At 38.3% G+C, this 21528-nt stretch overlaps 2 non-coding genes across 2 annotated transcripts; both read left to right on the top strand.

Annotated features, from left to right (window-relative positions):
• Window positions 1-3182: 3182 nt before the first annotated feature.
• On the top strand, window positions 3183-3286 carry LOC112714125 (small nucleolar RNA R71). The gene has a single exon (XR_003159080.1). It is a non-coding gene; the product is annotated as a small nucleolar RNA R71 (small nucleolar RNA).
• Window positions 3287-10401: 7115 nt separating this feature from the next.
• Window positions 10402-10508, top strand: LOC112713649 (small nucleolar RNA R71). The gene has a single exon (XR_003158619.1). It is a non-coding gene; the product is annotated as a small nucleolar RNA R71 (small nucleolar RNA).
• The last annotated feature ends 11020 nt before the right edge of the window (window positions 10509-21528 follow it).

Genomic DNA, 21528 nt, shown 5'->3' with positions numbered 1-21528 from the left:
AAAAATAGAAAAAAAAAAGAAAAAGCAAGCAGAAAAAGCCAATAGCCCTTAAAACCAAAAGGCAAGGGTAAAAAGGATCCAAGGGTTTGAGCATCAATGGATAGGAGGGCCCAAGGAAATAAATCCAGGCCTAAGCGGCTAAATCAAGCTGTCTCTAACCATGTGCTTGTGGCATGAAGGTCCAAGTGAAAAGCTTGAGACTGAGTGGTTAAAGTCGTGATCCTAAGGAAAAAGAGTGTGCTTAAGAGCTCTGGACACCTCTAACTGGGGACTCTAGCAAAGCTGAGTCACAATCTGAAAAGGTTCACCCAGTCATGTGTCTGTGGCATTTATGTATCCGGTGGTAATATTGGAAAACAAAATGCTTAGGGCCACGGCCAAGACTCATAAAGGTAGCTGTGTTCAAGAATCAACATACTTAACTAGGAGAATCAATAACACTATCCGAAATTCTAAGTTCCTAGAGAAGCCAATCATTCTAAACTTCAAAGGAAAAAGTGAGATGCCAAAACTGTTCAGAAGCAAAAAGCTACAAGTCCCGCTCATCTAATTAGAATTAATATTCATTGATATTTGGAATTTATAGTATATTCTCTTCTTTTTATCCTAATTGATTTTCAGTTGCTTGGGGACAAGCAACAATTTAAGTTTGGTGTTGTGATGAGCGGATAATTTATACCCTTTTTTGCATTATTTTTAGGTAGTTTTTAGTATGATCTTGTTACTTTTAGGAATGTTTTCATTAGTTTTTATGCTAAATTCACATTCCTGGATTTTACTATGAGTTTGTGTGTTTTTTTGTGATTTCAGGTATTTTCTGGCTGAAATTGAGGAACCTGAGCAAAACTCTGATAGGAGGCTGACAAAGGACTGCTGATGTTGTTGGAATCTGACCTCCCTGCACTCAAAATGGATTTTCTGGAGCTATAGAACTCCAAATGGCGTGCTCTCAACAGCGTTGGAAAGTAGACATCCAGCGCGTTCCAGCAATATATAATAGTCCATACTTTATTCGTGATTAGATGACGTAAACAGGCGCTCCATGCCAGTTCTATGTTGCTGTCTAGAGTCAAACGCCAGAAACACGTCACGAACTGGAGTTGAACGCCCAAAACACATTACAACTTGGCGTTCAACTCCAAGAGAAGCCTCAGCTCGTTGATAGATCAAGCTCAGCCCAAACATACACCAAGTGGGCCCTGGCTTTTCTCTTCTTTTTTTTTTTTTGAGGTTTCTCTGGCTTTAGGTGCCATTAATGGTTATGGAAAAGCAAAAAAGCTATGCTTTTACCACACCAAACTTAAAATGTTGCTCACCCTCGAGCAAAAGAAGAAAGAATAGAAGAAGAAGAAGAAGATATGGAGGAGAGGGAGAGAGGTGTGTCTTCAGCTATGTAGGGTGGGTTTGGGTGGGGAAGAGATGGATGGATGTGAGTGGTGAAGAAGAGAGAAGGTGAGTTGAGGTAGGTGGGATCCTGTGGGGTCCACAGATCCTGAGGTGATCCTGTGGGGTTCACTGATCCTGAGGTGTCAAGGATTTACATCCCTGCACCAATGAGGCATGTAGAATGACTTTCCATACAATTCTGGCATTTAAACGCCGAAGTGATGCTCATTCTAGGTGTTCAACGCCCATGTGCAACATGTTTCTGGTGTAGAACGCCAGGTCCATGCTTGTTTCTGGTGTTCAGCGCCAGCTCCATGCTCTGTTATGGCGTTGAACGCCAGCCAGATGCTCCTTACCGGCGTTTGAACGCCAGTAAGTCCTTCCTCTAGGGTGTGATTTTTCTTCTGTTGTTTTTGATTCTGTTTTTAATTTTAATATTTTTTTCGTGACTCTACATGATCATGAACCTAATAAAACATAAAAGAACAATAAAATAAAAAATAAAATTAGAAAAATAAAAATTGGGTTGCCTCCCAATAAGCACTTCTTTAATGTCAATAGCTTGACAGTGAGCCCTCATGGAGCTTCATAGATGTTCAGAGCATTGTTGGAACCTCCCAACACCAAACTTAGAGTTTGAATGTGGGGGTTCAACACCAAACTTAGAGTTTGATTGTGGCCTCCCAACACCAAACTTAGAATTTGACTGTGGGGGCTCTGTTTGACTCTGCATTGAGAGAAGTTGTTCATGCTTCCTCTCATCACCAAATAACTTGGCATTTAGCTTTATGATGGCTGCTAGATATTGAGCAACTTGATCTCCAGTTACATCTTCATCCTCTTCAGAGGAAGAATAGTCTTCAAAGCTCATGAATGGTAGAAGGAGGTTTAATAGAATCTCTGTGGTCTCTATATGAGCCTCAGATTCCTTTGGGTCCTCAATAGGGAACTCCTTCTTGGTTGGGAGACGTCCCATGAGGTCTTCCTCATTGGGATTCACGTCCTCACCTTCCTCCTTGCATTCGGCCATATTGACTATATCAATGGCCTTGCACTCTCTTTTTGGATTTTCTTCAGTATTGCTTGGGAGAGTACTAGGAGGGGTTTCAGTGATTTTCTTACTCAGCTGGCCCACTTGTGCCTCCAAATTTCTGATGGAGGACCTTGTTTCATTCATGAAATTTAAAGTGGCCTTCGACAGATCAGAGACTAAATTTGCTAAGTTAGAGGTATTATGTTCATAATTCTCTGTCTGTTGCTGAGAAGATGATGGATAAGGCTTGATATTGCTGAGCCTATTTCTTCCACCGTTATTAAAGCCTTGTTGAGGCTTTTGTTGATCCTTCCATGAGAAATTCTGATGATTTCTCCATGATGAATTATAGGTGTTTCCATAAGGTTCACCTATGTAATTTACCTCTGCCATTGCAGGGTTCTCAGGATCATAAGCTTCTTCTTCAGAAGATGCCTCTTTAGTACTGTTGGATGCATTTTGCCATCCATTCAGACTTTGAGAAAAAATGTTGACTTGCTGAGTCAACACTTTGTTCTGAGCCAATATGGCTTTTAGAGCATCAATTTCAAGAACTCCCTTCCTTGGAGGCATCCCATTATTCACAGAATTCCTCTCAGAAGTGTACATGAACTGGTTATTTGCAACCATGTCAATAAGTTCTTGAGCTTCTGCAGGCATTTTCTTTAGGTGAATGGATCCACCTGCAGAATGGTCCAATGACGTCTTAGAGAACTCAGATAGACCATAATAGAATATATCTATCATGGTCCATTCTGAAAACATGTCAGAAGGACATCTTTTGGTCATCTGTTTGTATCTTTCCCAAGCTTCATAGAGGGATTCACCATCTTTCTGTTTGAAGGTCTGAACATCCACTCTAAGCTTGCTCAGCTTTTGAGGAGGAAAGAACTTAGCCAAGAAGGCAGTGACCAGCTTATCCCAGGAGTCCAGGGTATCTTTAGGTTGTGAATCCAACCATGTTCTAGCTTTGTCTCTTACAGCAAAAGTGAAAAGCATGAGCCTGTAGACTTCACGATCTACTCCATTCGTCTTTACAATCTCACAGATCTGCAAGAACTCAGTTAAAAACTGATAGGGATCTTCTAATGGAAGTCCATGAAACTTGCAGTTTTGTTGCATTAGAGCAACTAGTTGAGGTTTCAGCTCAAAATTGTTTGCCCCAATGGTAGGGATTGAGATGCTTCTTCCATCAAACTTGGAAGTAGGTGTAGTATAATCACCAAGCATCCTCCTTGCATTATTGTTGTTAGGTTCGGCTGCCATGTCTTTTTCCTGTTTGAAAATTTTAGTAAGGTTGTCTCTAGATTGTTGTAATTTAGCTTATCTTAATTTTCTCTTCAGAGTTCTTTCAAGTTCAAGGTCAGCTTCAACAAGAATGCCTTTTTCCTTGTTCCTGCTCATATAGGGAAGAAGAGAACAAGAAAAGAAAGAGGAATCCTCTATGTCATAGTAAAGAGGTTCCTTATTGTTAGTAGAAGAAGAAAGAGAATAAAGAAAGGAGAATCCAAACAGAAAGGTAAGGATAGGGGTAGTGAATTGAGATGAAGAGAGGTGAAGAGAAGTGTTAGTGAATGAATAAATAAATAGAATAATATGAGAGAAGGAGAAATTTTCGAAAATAAATTTAAAAAAGAGTTAAATGATTTTCGAAAAATAAAGATAAGAAATAAAATTAAGATTATAATTTAAAACAATTAATTAATTAAATAAAGAATTTTTGAAAAAGAGGGAGGTATTTTCGAAAATTAGAGAGAAAAGTTGTTAGGTGGTTTTGAAAAAGATAAGAAACAAACAAAAAGTCAAATAGTTAGTTGAAAAAGATATTAAAATCAAATTTGAAAAGATAAGAAGATAAGGAGTTAGATAAGATATTTTAAAATCAAATTTTTTAAAAAGATATGATAAAAAGATAAGATAAAAAGATAAGATTTTTAAGAAAAAGATATTTTGAAAAAAGAAAAAAAATTAATTTTTAAAATTAAAATTGATTACTTGACTAACAAGAAACTTAAAAGATAAGATTCTAGAATTTAAAGATTGAACCTTTCTTAACAAGAAAGTAACAAACTTCAAATTTTTGAATCAATCATATTAATTGTTAGTGTAATTTTGAAAACTATGAAATAAAGATAAAAAAAGGTTTTAAAAATTAATTTAAAAGTAATTTTCGAAAATATATAAAAAAATGAAAAAGATTTGATTTTTGAAAAAGTTTTGAAAAGATAAGATTTTTAAAATTTAAATTTTGACTTGACTAACAAGAAAACAACTTATTTTAAAATTTTTTGACCAAGTCAACCCAAAATTTCAAATTTTTGAGATAAATAAGGAAAAGATATTTTTTTGATTTTTGAATTTTTAATTATGAGAGAGAAAAACAGTTATGACCCAAAACATGAAAATTTTGGATCAAAACATATGATGCATGCAAGAACACTATGAATGTCAAGATGAACACCAAGAATACTTTGGAGATCATGATGAACATCAAGAACATATTTTTAAAAAATTTTTGATGCAAAGAAAATATGCAAGACACCAAACTTAGAAATCTTTAATGCATTGACATTATGAATGCAAAAATGCATATAAAAAACAACAAAAGACACAAAACAAAAAAGCATCAAGATCAAACAAGAAGACTTACCAAGAACAACTTGAAGATCATGAAGAACACTATGAATGTATGAATTTTCGAAAAATGCAAGAAAATTTTTTAAAGCATGCAATTGACACCAAACTTAAAAATTGACTCAAGACTCAAACAAGAAACATAAGATATTTTTGGTTTTTATGATTTTATGAATTTTTTTGTATTTTTATTATTTTTTTGAAAATTATATTTTTGAAAAACGAAAATAAAGCAAAAAATTTTTGAAAAATTTTTGAAAACTTTTTGAAAAGAAAATTACCTAATCTGAGCAACAAGATGAACCGTCAGTTGTCCATACTCGAACAATCCCCGGCAACGGCGCCAAAAACTTGGTGCACGAAATTGTGATCATCAACAATGGCTCCAAAGATTTGGTGCTCTCAAACGTGAATCTCACTTTGTCATAACTCCGCACAACTAACCAGCAAGTGTACTGGGTCATCCAAGTAATACCTTACGTGAGTAAGGGTCGATCCCACGGAGATTGTTGGTATGAAGCAAGCTATGGTCATCTTGTAAATCTCAGTCAGGCGGATAATAATTGTTTATGGGAAATATAAAGAGATACTTGCTTAAATAATAAAGGATAGAAATACTTATGTAAATTAATGGTGGGAATTTCAGATAGGTGCATGGAGATACTGTGTTCCTTCTGAATCTCTGCTTTCCTACTGCTTTTATCCAATTTTATCACTCCCTTCTATGGCAAGCTGTATGTAGGGCATCATCGTTGTCAATGGATACATCCCATCCTCTCAGTGAAAATGGTCCAAATGCTCTGTCACAGCACGGCTAATCATCTGTCGGTTCTCAATCAGCTTGGAATAGAATCCAGTGATTCTTTTGCGTCTGTCACTAACGCGCAGCCTTCAGGAGTTTGAAGCTCGTCACAGTCATTCAATCCCAGAATCCTACTCGGAATACCACAGACAAGGTTAGACTTTCCGGATTCCCATGAATGCCGCCATCAATTCTAGCTTATACCACGAAGATTCTGATTAAGGAATCCAAGAGATATGCGCCCGGTCTAAGGTAGAACGGAAGTGGTTGTCAGTCACATGCGTTCATAGGTGAGAATGATGATGAGTGTCATGGATCATCACATTCATCAAGTTGAAGTGCAACGAATATCTTAGAATAGGAATAAATCGAATTGGATAGAAAATAATAGTAATTGCATTAAAACTTGAGGTACAGCAGAGCTCCACACCCTTAATCTATGGTGTGTAGAAACTCCACCGTTGAAAATACATAAGTGATAGAGGTTCAGGCATGTCCGAGAGGCCAGCCCCCAAGGTCTAAGGACTAGGCGTCCCGAGATGTCTAATACAATAGTAAACTATCCTATTTATACTAGACTAGCTACTAGGGTTTACAGGAGTAAGTAATTGATGCATAAATCCACTTCCAGGGCCCACTTGGTGTATGTGTGGGCTGAGCTTGATCTATCCACGAGCTGAGGCTTCTCTTGGAGTTGAACGCCAAGTTGTAACGTGTTTTGGGCGTTCAACTCCGGTTCATGACGTGTTTCTGGCGTTTGACTCCAGACAGCAACATAGAACCGGCGTGGAGCGCCAGTTTATGTCGTCTAATCACGAATAAACTATAGACTATTATATATTGCTAGAACGCGCTGGATGTCTACTTTCCAACGCCGTTGAGAGCGCGCCATTGGGAGTTCTGTAGCTCCAGAAAATCCATTTTGAGTGCAGGGAGGTCAGATTCCAACAGCATCAGCAGTCCTTTGTCAGCCTCCTATCAGAGTTTTGCTCAGGTTCCTCAATTTCAGCCAGAAAATACCTGAAATCACAGAAAAACACACAAACTCATAGTAAAGTCCAGAAATGTGAATTTAGCATAAAAACTAATGAAAACATCCCTAAAAGTAACTAGATCATACTAAAAACTACCTAAAAATAATGCCAAAAAGCGTATAAATTATCCGCTCATCACAACACCAAACTTAAATTGTTGCTTGTCCCCAAGCAACTGAAAATCAATTAGGATAAAAAGAAGAAAATATACTATAAATTCCAAAATATCAATGAATATTAATTCTAATTAGATGAGCGGGACTTGTAGCTTTTTGCTTCTAAACAGTTTTGGCATCTCACTTTTTCCTTTGAAGTTTAGAATGATTGGCTTCTCTTGGAACTTAGAATTTCGGATAGTGTTATTGATTCTCCTAGTTAAGTATGTTGATTCTTGAAAACAGCTACTTTTATGAGTCTTGGCCGTGGCCCTAAGCATTTTGTTTTCCAGTATTACGATCGGATACATAAATGCCACAGACACATGACTAGGTGAACCTTTTCAGATTGTGACTCAGCGTTGCTAGAGTCCCCAGTTAGAGGTGTCCAGAGCTCTTAAGCACACTCTTTTTGCTTAGGATCACGACTTTAACCACTCAGTCTCAAGCTTTTCACTTGGACCTTCATGCCATAAGCACATGGTTAAGGACATCTTGATTTAGCCGCTTAGGCATGGATTTATTTCCTTGGGCCCTCCTATCCATTGATGCTCAAAGCCTTGGATCCTTTTTACCCTTGCCTTTTGGTTTTAAGGGCTATTGGCTTTTTCTGCTTGCTTTTTCTTTTTCTTTTTCTTTCTATTTTTTTTTGCCAAAATTCTTCTTTTTTTTTGCAAGCTTTTGCTTTTTCCCTGCTTTTTCTTGCTTCAAGAATCAATTTCATGATTTTTAAGATTATCAATAACATTTTTCTTTGTTCATCATTCTTTCAAGAGCCAACAATTTTAACATTCATAAACAACAAGATAAAAAATATGCACTGTTTAAGCATTCATTCAGAAAATAAAAAGTATTGTCACCACATCAATATAATTTAACTAAATTCAATGATAATTTCGAAATTCATGTACTTCTTGTTCTTTTGATTTAGAAACATTTTTCATTTAAGAGAGATGAAGGATTTATGAAATTATTTATAGCCTTAAGACATAGTTACTCAATACTAATGATCATGAGGTAGAGACACAAAACATAAACAAACATATAGCATAAAAATCGAAAAACAGAAAAATAAGAACAAGGAATGAGTCTACCTTAGTGAGGGTGGCGCCTTCTTGAAGGACCAATGGTGCTTTTTGAGCTCCTCTATGTCTCTTCCTTGCCTTTTGTTGCATGATCCCTAATGATTTTGGTGCTCTTATCCTTAGTTGCTCCCAATAATTGTGTGGAGAAAAATGTATTCCCTGAGGTATCTCAGGGATCTCTTGATGAGGGAATTCCTCATGCTCTCTTGATGTGTAGTCAAATGCTCTATTACTGAGCTATGGATCCTTGAGATGAATCTCTCCATCTCCCATGACTCAGAGGTGGAAGCTTTTGTCTTCCCTTTTGTCTTCTTTTTTTTTGAGGTTTCTCTGGCTTTAGGTGCCATTAATGGTTATGGAAAAGCAAAAAAGCTATGCTTTTACCACACCAAACTTAGAATGTTGCTCGCCCTCGAGCAAAAGAAGAAAGAATAGAAGAAGAAGAAGAAGATATGGAGGAGAGGGAGAGAGGTGTGTATTCAGCTATGTAGGGTGGGTATGGGTCGGGAAGAGATGGATGGATGTGAGTGGTGAAGAAGAGAGAAGGTGAGTTGAGGTAGGTGGGATCCTGTGGGGTCCACAGATCCTGAGGTGATCCTGTGGGGTTCACTGATCCTGAGGTGTCAAGGATTTACATCCCTGCACCAATGAGGCATGTAGAATGCCTTTGCATACAATTCTGGCGTTTAAACGCCGAAGTGATGCTCATTCTAGGCGTTCAACGCCCATGTGTAGCATGTTTCTGGCGTTGAACGCCAGGTCCATGCTTGTTTCTGGCATTCAGCGCCAGCTCCATGCTCTGTTCTTGCATTGAACGCCAGCCAGATGCTCCTTACTGGCGTTTGAACGCCAGTAAGTCCTTCCTCTAGGGTGTGATTTTTCTTCTGCTGTTTTTGATTCTATATTAATTTTAATATTTTTTTTTGTGACTCCACATGATCATGAACCTAATAAAACATAAAAGAATAATAAAATAAAAAATAAAATTAGAAAAATAAAAATTGGGTTGCCTCCCAATAAGCGCTTCTTTAATGTCAATAACTTGACAGTGGGCCCTCATGGAGCTTCACAGATGTTCAGAGCATTGTTGGAACCTCCCAACACCAAACTTAGAGTTTGAATGTGGGGGTTCAACACCAAACTTAGAGTTTGATTGTGGCCTCCCAACACCAAACTTAGAACTTGACTGTGGGGGCTCTGTTTGACTCTGCATTGAGAGAAGCTGTTCATGCTTCCTCTATTCACCAAATAACTTGGCATTTAGCTTTATGATGGCTGCTAGATATTGAGAAACTTGCTCTCCAGTTACATCTTCATCCTCTTCAGAGGAAGAATTGTCTTCAAAGCTCATGAATGGTAGAAGGAGGTTTAATGGAATCTCTGTGGTCTCTATATGAGCCTCAGATTCCTTTGGGTCCTCAATAGGGAACTCCTTCTTGGTTGGGAGACGTCCCATAAGGTCTTCCTCATTGGGATTCACGTCCTCACCTTCCTCCTTGCATTCGGCCATATTGACTATATCAATGGCCTTGCAATCTCGTTTTGGATTTTCTTCAATATTGCTTGGGAGAGTACTAGGCGGGGTTTCAGTGATTTCTTACTCAGCTGGCCCACTTGTGCCTCCAAATTTCTAATGGAGGACCTTGTTTCATTCATGAAATTTAAAGTGGCCTTCGATAGATCAAAGACTAAATTTGCTAAGTTAGAGGTATTCCGTTCATAATTCTCTGTCTGTTGCTGAGAAGATGATGGATAAGGCTTGATATTGCTGAGCCTATTTCTTCCACCATTATTAAAGCCTTGTTGCGGCTTTTGTTGATCCTTCCATGAGAAATTCTGATGATTTCTCCATGATGAATTATAGGTGTTTCCATAAGGTTCACCTATGTAATTTACTTCTGCCATTGCAGGGTTCTCAGGATCACAAGCTTCTTCTTCAGAAGATGCCTCTTTAGTACTGTTGGATGCATTTTGCCATCCATTCAGACTTTGAGAAATCATGTTGACTTGCTGAGTCAACACTTTGTTCTGAGCCAATATGGCTTTCAAAGCATCAATTTCAAGAACTCCCTTCCTTTAAGGCGTCCCATTATTCACTGAATTCCTCTCAGAAGTGTACATGAACTGGTTATTTGCAACCATATCAATAAGTTCTTGAGCTTCTGCAGGCATTTTCTTTAGGTGAATGGATCCACTTGCAGAATGGTCCAATGACATCTTAGAGAACTCAGATAGACCATAATAGAATATATCTATCATGGTCCATTCTGAAAACATATTAGAAGGACATCTTTTGGTCATCTATTTGTATCTTTCCCAAGCTTCATAGAGGGATTCACCATCTTTTTGGTTGAAGGTCTGAACATTCACTCTAAGCTTGCTCAGCTTTTGAGGAGGAAAGAACTTAGCCAAGAAGGCCGTGACCAGCTTATCCCAGGAGTCCAGGCTATCTTTAGGTTGTGAATCCAACCATGTTCTAGCTCTGTCTCTTACCGCAAAAGGGAAAAGCATGAGTCTGTAGACTTCAGGATCTACTCCATTCGTCTTTGCAGTCTCACAGATCTGTAAGAACTCAGTTAAAAACTGATAGGGATCTTCTAATGGAACTCCATGAAACTTGCAGTTTTGTTGCATTAGAGCAACTAGTTGAGGTTTCAGCTCAAAATTGTTTGCCCCAATGGTAGGTGATGAGCGGATAATTTATACGCTTTTTGGCATTGTTTTTAGGTAGTTTTTAGTAAGTTCAAGCTACTTTTAGGGATGTTTTCATTAGTTTTTATGTTAAATTTACATTTCTGGACTTTACTATGAGTTTGTGTGTTTTTCTATGATTTCAGGTAATTTCTGGCTGAAATTGAGGGACTTGAGCAAAACTCTGAAAAAGGCTGACAAATGGACTGCTGATGCTGTTGGAATCTGACCTCCCTGCACTCAAAATGGATTTTCTGGAGCTACCTAATTCTAAATGGCGCGCTCTCAACGGCGTTGGAAAGTGGACATCCAGAGCTTTCCAGCAATATATAACAGTCCATACTTTATTCGGGAATTGACGACGTCAAGTTGCGCTCAACGCCAAGTACATGCTGCTGTCTAGAGTTAAACGCCAGAAACACGTCACAGCCCGGAGTTGAACACCAGAAACACGCTATAACTCGGCGTTCAACTCCAATAAAAGCCTCAACTCGTGGATAGACCAAGCTCAACCCAAGCATGCACCAAGTGGGCCCCGGAAGTGGATTTATGCATCAATTACTTACTCATGTAAACCCTAGTAGCTACTTTAGTATAAATAGAACATTTTACTATTGTATTCAGTATCTTTTGACCATTCGGTCTTTTGATCACCTTCATGGGGCTGGCCATTCGGCCATGCCTGAACCTTTCACTTATGTATTTTTAACGGTGGAGTTTCTACACACCATAGATTAAGGGTGTGGAGCTCTGCTGTACCTCAAGTTTCAATACAATTACTATTACTCTCTATTCAATTCTCTTTTATTCTTATTCCAAGATATATGTTGCACTTCAACTTGATGAATGTGATGATCCGTGACACTCATCATCATTCTCACCTATGAACGCGTGTGACTGACAACCACTTCCGTTCTACTCTAGACCGGGCGCATATCTCTTAGATTCCCCAACAGAATCTTCGTGGTATAAGCTAGATAGATGGCGGCATTCATGGGAATCCGGAAAGTCTAACCTTGTCTGTGGTATTCCGAGTAAGATTCCAGTATTGAATGACTGTGACGAGCTTCAAACTCTTGAAGGCTGGGCGTTAGTGACAAACGCAAAAGAATCAATGGATTCTATTCCAACCTGATTGAGAACCGACAGATGATTAGCGTGCTGTGACAGAGCATTTGGACCATTTTCACTGAGAGGATGGGATGTAGCCATTGGCAAGGGTGATGCCTCCAGACGATTAGCCGTGCAGTGACAGCGCATAGGACCATTTTCCCGAGAGGATGAAAAGTAGCCATTGACGACGGTGATGCCCTACATACAGCTTGCCATGGAAAGGAGTAAGAAGGATTGGATGAAAACAATAGAAAAACAGAGATTCGAGAGGATTCTAGCATCTCCACACGCCTATCTTAAATCCCCACCATTAATTTACATAAGTATTTCTATCCTATTTTATTTTCTGTTTATTATTAATTTTCGAACTCATCATAAACTATTTAATCTGCCTAACTGAGATTTACAAGGTGACCATAGCTTGCTTCATACCAACAATCTCTGTGGGATCGACCCTTACTCACGTAAGGTATTACTTGGATGACCCAGTACACTTGCTGGTTAAGTTGAACGGAGTTGTGTCCACACATGGCAAAGAGCCACAATAATGATTCCATACAATAACAAAGAGTACTACATTGATGTGATCACAATTTCGTCCACCAGTAGGGATTGAGATGCTTCTTCCATCAAACTTGGAAGTAGATGTAGTATAATCACCAAGCATCCTCCTTGCATTATTGTTGTTAGGTTCGGTTGCCATGTCTTTTTCCTGCTCGAAAATTTCAGTAAGGTTGTCTCTGGATTGTTGTAATTTAGCTTATCTTAATTTCCTCTTCAGAGTCCTTTCAGGTTCAAGGTCAGCTTCAACAAGAATGCCTGTTTCCTTGTTCCTGCTCATATAGGGAAGAAGTGAACAAGAAAAGAAAGAGGAATCCTCTATGTCATAGTAAAGAGGTTCCTTATTGTTAGTAGAAGAAAAAAGGAATAAAGAAAGAAGAATCCAAACAGAAGGGTAAGGATAGGGGCAGTGAATTGAGATGAAGAGAGGTGAAGAGAAGTGTTAGTGAATGAATAAATAAATAGAATAATATGAGAGAAGGAGAAATTTTCGAAAATAAATTTTAAAAAAGAGTTAAATGATTTCGAAAAATAAAGATAAGAAATAAAATTAAAATTAAAATTTAGAACAATTAATTAATTAAATAAAGAATTTTTGAAAAAGAGGGAGGTATTTTCGAAAATTAGAGAGAAAAGTTGTTAGGTGGTTTTGAAAAAGATAAAAAACAAACAAAAAGTCAAATAGTTAGTTGAAAAAGATATTAAAATCAAATTTGAAAAGATAAGAAGATAAGGAGTTAGATAAGATATTTTAAAATCAAATTTTTGAAAAAGATAAAATTTTGAAAAAGATATGATAAAAAGATAAGATAAAAAGATAAGATTTTTAAGAAAAAGATATTTTGAAAAAAGAAAAAAATAATTTTTAAAATTAAAATCGATTACTTGACTAACAAGAAACTTAAAAGATAAGATTCTAGAATTTAAAGATTGAACGTTTCTTAACAAGAAAGTAACAAACTTCAAATTTTTGAATCAATCATATTAATTGTTAGTGTAATTGCGAAAACTATGAAGTAAAGATAAAAAATATTTTAAAAATTAATTTAAAAGTAATTTTCGAAAATATATAAAAAAATGAAAAAGATTTTATTTTTGAAAAAGTTTTGAAAAGATAAGATTTTTAAAATTGAAATTTTGACTTGACTAACAAGAAAACAACTTATTTTAAAATTTTTTGACCAAGTCAACCCAAAATTTCAAATTTTTGAGATAAATAAGGAAAAGATATTTTCTTGATTTTTGAATTTTTAATTATGAGAGAGAAAAACACAATTATGACCCAAAACATGAAAATTTTGGATCAAAACATATGATGCATGCAAGAACACTATGAATGTCAAGATGAACACCAAGAACACTTTGGAGATCATGATGAACAACAAGAAGATATTTTTAAAAAATTTTTGATGCAAAGAAAATATGCAAGACACCAAACTTAGAAATCTTTAATGCATGGACATTATGAATGCAAAAACGCATATGAAAAACAACAAAAGACACAAAACAAAAAAGCATCAAGATCAAACAAGAAGACTTACCAAGAACAACTTGAAGATCATGAAGAACACTATGAATGTGTGAATTTTCAAAAAATGCAAGAAAAAATTTTAAAGCATGCAATTGACACCAAACTTAAAAATTAACTAAAGACTCAAACAAGAAACACAAGATATTTTTTGTTTTTATGATTTTATGAATTTTTTTGTATTTTTATTATTTTTTTGAAAATTATATTTTTGAAAAATGAAAATAAAGAAAAAAATTTTTGAAAAATTTTTGAAAAGAAAATTACCTAATCTGAGCAACAAGATGAACCGTCAGTTGTCCATACTCGAACAATGCCCGGCAACGGTGCCAAAAACTTGGTGCACGAAATTGTGATCATCAACAATGGCTCCAAAGATTTGGTGCTCTCAAACGTGAATCTCACTTTGTCACAACTCCGCACAACTAACCAGCAAGTGCACTGGGTCGTCCAAGTAATACCTTACATGAGTAAGGGTCGATCCCACGGAGATTGCATTAATAAGGTGTGGAGCTCTGCTGTACCTCGAGTATTAATGCAATTACTATTGTTCTTCTATTCAATTCAGCTTATTCTTGTTCTAAGATATCACTTGTTCCTCAACTTGATGAATGTGATGATCCGTGACACTCATCATCATTCTCACCTATGAACGTGTGCCTGACAAACACCTCCGTTCTACCTTAGATTGAGTGGATATCTCTTGGGTTCCTTAATCAGAATCTTCGTGGTATAAGCTAGAATCCATTGGAGGCATTCTTGAGAATCTGGAAGGTCTAAACCTTGTCTGTGGTATTTTGAGTAGGATTCAGGGATTGAATGACTGTGACGAACTTCAAACTCACGATTGTGGGGCGTTAGTGACAGACGCAAAAGAATCACTGGATTCTATTTCGACATGATCGAGAACCGACAGATGAATACCCGTGCTGTGACAGAGCGTGTTGAACATTTTCACTGAGAGGACGGGACTGTAGCCATTGACAACGGTGATGCCTAACATACAGCTTGCCATGGAAAGAAATAAGAAGGATTGGATGAAGACAGTAGGAAAGCAGAGAGACGGAAGGGACAAAGCATCTCCATACGCTTATCTGAAATTCTCACCAATGAATTACATAAGTATCTCTATCTTTATTTTATGTTTTATTCATCTTTTAATCATCAATCCTCCATAACCATTTGAATCTGCCTGACTGAGATTTACAAGATGACCATAGCTTGCTTCATACCAACAATCTCCGTGGGATCGACCCTTACTCGCGTAAGGTTTATTACTTGGACGACCCAGTGCACTTGCTGGTTAGTTGTGCAAAGTTGTGATAAAGAGTTGAGATTGCAATTGAGCGTACCATGTTGATGGCGCCATTGATGATCACAATTTCGTGCACCAATACTCCAAAAATTACAACTGTGGATGGAGAAATCACCCCAACTTTGGATGGGAAATCAACAAGATCAAGGCCAAGATCAAAGACGTCCAAATCCCAGCAATATATCTCACCAACATGCCACACCTAGACCATATCAACACTCACATAACAACCCCTCTCAACATCTATACCAAAGCCAACCTAACCATTCTCTTCCCTCCAATCTCAACTCACCATCACCTTCTGATGACAGACTTTCAAGGATTGAGAACTTACTTGAGGGTATATACAAAGAGATTCAAGACAACAAGGTGTTCAAGGAGGAAGTGCGAGCTAACTTCAAGAACCAGGGAGACACCATCAAGAGGTTGGAATCTCAAGTAGGTTATCTCTCTTAGCACATTCCCAAACCTACAGATGGATTCCCAAGTGATACGGAAAAAATCCGAGAGGAGAACAAAGAAAGTAAGATGGGAAGATTGCAAAATGGTCACTACAAGTGATCAGGAGACCAAGGATGAGCCAAACAAGCTGTCAGAATAGCCTGAAGATACCTCAACAGAGAAGCAGGAAAAAGATCACTAAGAACCCAAAATCTCACAACAGAAGTTGCTGAGACTCTATGCACCCTTTCCCCAATTACTCAATGGTGCTGTGGAGAAGAGAATATACTCAAGGTTTCTTGATTTGTTTTCATCCCTCCATGTAAACATACCATTCATCAAGACCCTCCAACAAATGCCGGCATACATCAAGTATATGAAGGAGCTGCTTCCCAGGAAAAGTTCACTCAAGGGAGGGCAAACTATAGTGATGAATAAGGAGTGTAGTGCTCTCATTCAACCAGAGTTGCCTACAAAAAGAAAGGACCCAGGGATTTTCTACATTCCCTGTGCCATAGGAGAAACCATGTTTGATAAAGGACTCTGCAATTTGGGAGCAAGCATCAACTTAATGCCCTTATCCCTTATGAAGAGGCTGCAGATCAATGAGATAATGCCCACAGATGTAGTCATCAGGCTGGCCAACAAAACTCAAAAACAAGCAATAGGAGTGGTGGAAAATATGTTGGTAAAGGTTGGGAAATACTTCCTCCCAACAGACTTTGTCATATTGGACATGGAAGAGAGTCGCACTCACCCAATCATATTGGGAAGACCATTCCTAGCTATAGCCAGAGCTCTCATAAATGTGGAGCGATGGGAGCTAATTCTGAGGATCCATGATGAACAGCTCACCTTCAATGTTTTCAAATGCTCACAAGAAACAGATCAAGAGAACAATGAACCAAGGAAAGATCAATGTGAGATACTAAAGGAAGAAACAAGAACTGAAGCATAACCAGCACATCTGGGAATCTCATTGATTGAGGAACAAGGCAAACAACAATTGCCACAGCTCAAAGAAAATCAGGAGGAACCTAAACCAAGAGAATCATATGAGACCAGCAACAACATTTCTTTAGAGGAGGAGGTCACGAAGAGCAAGACAACATCACAAAGAACAAAGAAGAAGGTTCCAAGGAGGTGGAGGAACAGGAAGATCCCTACAGAGGACTTATCTCCAGGGGATAAAGTAATCTCAGCTTACTTCCCAAACATCCCCCCTGATCTCCCCACTGTACCATCATAATTACCTAAAGTTTTCACCATCAACAGAGTTCTCTCCTTGGAATATGTAGAGATCATTGATACAACCAATGGATATAGGTCTACTGTCAGAAGAGAAGACTTGAAGCACTATTAACCACCCTGATAAAGGAAAAATGTCAAGCTAGTGACGCTAAAGAAGCGCTTCATGGGAGGCAACCCATGTTTTATATGCTTTTAGAATAGTGAATAATTCAATATTCATGAGTTCCAGACCAACCTTGACAAACACTTAGTGAAATCCTTATTATGCAGTATATAGTGAAGAACAAGTTTGGTGTTCAAGGCATACCAAGAAAGCATGAATGCAATTTAGATCATGCTATCCTTGGAGCCTTGAACAGAACCTTTTTCATCACATTGCTACAAACTAAGTTTGGTGTCACCCATGGTGCTACCAAGGTGCATATAAGGATACACAGTAGTTGGTTAGTTGGTATTCATGAATAAGCAATCTAATTTTTTTCCTTCCTTATTACTCTGGCCGAAAAGTTTAGCTCTTTCAATGATATTAATTTTTCTTTATTTTATTTTATAGGAAAAAGGAAAGGAGCATTGAAGGGGATTGATTAGACAATTAAATAAGGAAGGTTTGGACACTACAAAAGGAGGGTACTACACACGTGCCTCAAGGGGGGATGCATTGGAAAATGTTGCCATGCAACATTGAAAAGGATGAGACCATTGAAGACCGGACAAAATTCTTCATAAAGTTGATGATCCTTGTCCTTTCTCCATGCTAAACCCCGTCCGTCCATTTTCCACTCACAACATCCATCCAAACCCTTCATTTACCCACCACTTCCCTATATAAGTAGTTCTCCCCCCATACCCCTTTCACATTCCAAATTCCCTTCTTTTGTGCTTCTCCTTTTCGGAACTCAGCATCAAAAATACCCTCTACCACTCTATTTCAACCTCACCAATAATCATTATCTGTCCACAAACTTCACCACCATCACACATTAACTCCCAATCATGGCATCTCCAAGCTCTAAAAGAAGAAAGGGAAAGGAAACCATGGAGCAACGTCAGTTCGATGCAAGGAGATTCAAAAGTGCATTCCATGAGCTCGAATTTGAATGAATAAAGCTTAGGAAGATACTGCCTGAGTTAACATTCCAAATCAATGAGGATGAGTGCCCACAGATTTGGGAGAAGATTGAACAAAGGGGCTGGGAAAAGCTCACAAACCCAGAAGGGAGGATAAATGCAAACCTCATAAAGGAGTTCTATGCAAACGTGGTCAGAGAGGATAAAACCAAGGCCCCCAACTTCAAAAGCTATGTAAGAGGAAAAGAGGTGGACTTTAGCCCAAATGCTATAACAAGACTTCTTCAACTGAAATCACCATATTTTGATGTGCCTAGTTATCATGCATGGATAAGTAAGAGCCCTAACAAGGATGAACTCGAAGAAATAGTGAATGACATATGTGTTATAGGAACTGACTGGGAAAGATATGCGGATGGGAGGCCAAGGTTCATCAAGAGAGGAGACCTCAGGCCAGAAGCCAAGGGATGGTTTGAACTCGTGAGGAGATCCATCCTCCCAGCCGCAAATAATTCTGAGGTAAACATTACTCGAGCTACTATGGTACATTGCCTAGTACAAGAGGGAGATATCAATGTGCATGAACTTATAGCTGAAGGGATTCAAGAGTCAGCTGAGAAGATGGATTCGGGTGCCAGGCTTTGGTATCCCAGCACCATTCTCAGATTGTGTACAAAGGCCAAAGTAGTCTTTGAGGATAGTAATCCAGATTGGGTAAATCCTGGGAGGCTAAAGTAGTCTTTCAGTGTCTGACATATGTGACACCTGCCCAACAACAAAGAAGACCTCATCTAAGGAAGAGGACATCAGAAGAAGCACAAGGGGAAGAGCCTTTCCAAGGAGAACCTCAACCCATGGAGTATCATCAAGAAGGATATCATGACCCAACTAACATCAACTTGGGTCACATTAGAGGAGCCATCGATGATTTATCAAGGATATATATGGAAGGACAAGAACAACAACTACAATTTCAATCTCAGAGAATGGATCAGCAAGAGGAAATGCTAACAAATTGGATGAATCAACAAAGAGAATGGCAGAAACAGCTAGTGGAGTAGCAACAAGAGCACTATTCCCAGCTTACTCAAGCCATCAACCAAGTGAATGAGAGACAAGAGCGTCAAGATAAGTGCTTGCAGGAACTCAACCAGCGGCAGCAAGCTCAAATGAAAGCATTCAACGAGTTTAGTGTACTTAATGAAGGACGGCAACTACATAGGGAGGAGCTCAACGTAAACACTCAAGCCAAGTTGAATTACATGTCTAGTCATATGCATCATCTACACTATGCCATCCCTACATATGATGAGGTCCAAAAAGACTTTGTAGAACAAGTAGAAAGGAAGGTGAAACAGCAGAAGGAAACATTAAAGAAGAAGATGGAAGATACTGGCTTTTGGAAGAAGTTGATTGGAAAAAGCAAAGTGAGTGGAAGTTCAAGCACTCAAGAGGGACAAAAAGAAGACAAACAAGGTGGGGAGCATGGGCATCCACATGAGTAAAAGGTGGTGGAGTTCCTTCTTTGGTCCATTTTTTTCTATGCTTTAAATAAGGAAGATCTTGTATGAAATAGAACATGCTTCCATGATAGTTGGAATTTTTTTAATCTGTCTTTAAAACTTTTCGTTGATTAGGTCTATATTTGCTAGTCTGAATGTCACTGCATCTTTTCTTTACTTAATTGTATGCTTGTCCTTTTTAACCAAATGAAAAGAGAATGAGTGTTTTATAAAGGACCAGAGTGGAGTTCATATTATGGAGTAAGTTCCTAAGTTTGTGGTGTAATCATAAGTTAGCTAAGTTGGTTCACCAACAAGGTGGGAAGATAACTATCTGTCCTGAATCCTATGCTTTGAACACACCCCATGAGACTAACTAAATAACAAGATCCTAATAAGAAAAAGGGAAAGAAAAGGGAAAGTGAAGAATAAAAGAAAAATAGCAAGAAAAGAGGCTAGGCACCAAGGGGTTGAGTCTTGAGGGATGTGTCTGTGGTGTTCTTGTACCAAGGATCTGCTTGGATTACTAAGCTCTCAGGGGTGCTTTATCACCTGGTAACTTGGGTTAGCTAACCTGGGATTATCAGCTGAAAGTCCACTATCAAGAGCAATCTTTGCTACAGAACATTTAGTAGCCCAAAGAGGTGCTGGACACCAAGACCTCAAGGAAAGAAAATAAACAAACCATGTGCCTGTGGTGTGTATGTATGGGGGAGAGACTTGAGGAAGTAAGTCCTTAGGGGTATTTCAACACCTAGCACCTTGAACCAACTGGTTCGGGAGTGTTGGCTGAAAGCTTATTCTAAAGAGTTGCCCCCTTACAGAGCACTTAGCCTAAGAACACAAATAAGCCCTGAAATGACAACAAAAGGATCAATGAATAAAAGTCTCATGGGGTACAATCAAGTGAGTAGTTTAGGACATGATAAAGGTCTAAAAGCCAGTGAAGGAATGAACCTAAGTTGCTATGCATGAAACCACCATAAAACCAGGGACATGACTTCCACAAGAATGACTCATTTCTCTTGGAATTCCATTCATCATTCTCTTGTTCCAATACTTGCTTTGGGACAAGTAAGCTTTAAGTTTGGTGTTGTGATGCCAGGGCATTTTGGCCAGTTTCACTGACCTTTCTTTCCTGTTTTTAAGATAGTTTCATGCATTTTCTTAAGAAATAAGCTAGTTTTGGGTAGATATTCACTTACATCTTGTTTCAAGTATACATTATGCATTTTACATGATTTCATGAGAATTTTGCATGAATTATATGACAAAGTGGATGATGCATGTCTCATGACTTGGCTTAGAACTTTTATGCACTTTGCTGCTTGATTTCAGGACAAAGGAAGCAAAGAAGAACCACGTTAGCATTCACGTTAGTTCAACTAACGTGACCTCTAACGTGGAATGGGAGCTAGTTTGCAAAGTTAGTGAGAAAGGTAATCGCCAATAACGCCCTCGAAGCCATCACAGCCCACGTTAAGAGTCACGTTAACTAAGTTAACGTGAACTCTAACGTGGAAGAATACAACAAGGCCAACGTTAGTGACACTCTCCTTTGTCACTAACGTTGGACCAAGCTCATAATTGGCCACGTTAGTTGCCACTTTAACTTAGTTAACATGGACTCTAACGTTGGAAAGAAAAAGAGAAGCCAACGTTAGTGACATTCACCTTTGTCACTAATGTTGGCCAAGCCTCCATGAGCCACGTTAACTCCCACGTTAACTTAGTTAACGTGGAAGCTAACGTAGAGAGAGCAATTGATCGCCAACGTTAGTGACACTTACCTTTGTCACTAACGTTGGGTTGAACCACCAAGAGCCACATGAGCAACGTTAACTCCCACGTTAACTTAGTTAACATGGAAGTTAACGTGGATAAAGAGATAATGAGCCAACGTTAGTGACACTCACCTTTGTCACTAAC

Source organism: Arachis hypogaea, chromosome 9 (assembly GCF_003086295.3).
Source record: "Arachis hypogaea cultivar Tifrunner chromosome 9, arahy.Tifrunner.gnm2.J5K5, whole genome shotgun sequence".
Lineage (NCBI taxonomy): Eukaryota > Viridiplantae > Streptophyta > Magnoliopsida > Fabales > Fabaceae > Arachis > Arachis hypogaea.
This window is presented reverse-complemented; position numbering and strand designations above follow the sequence as displayed.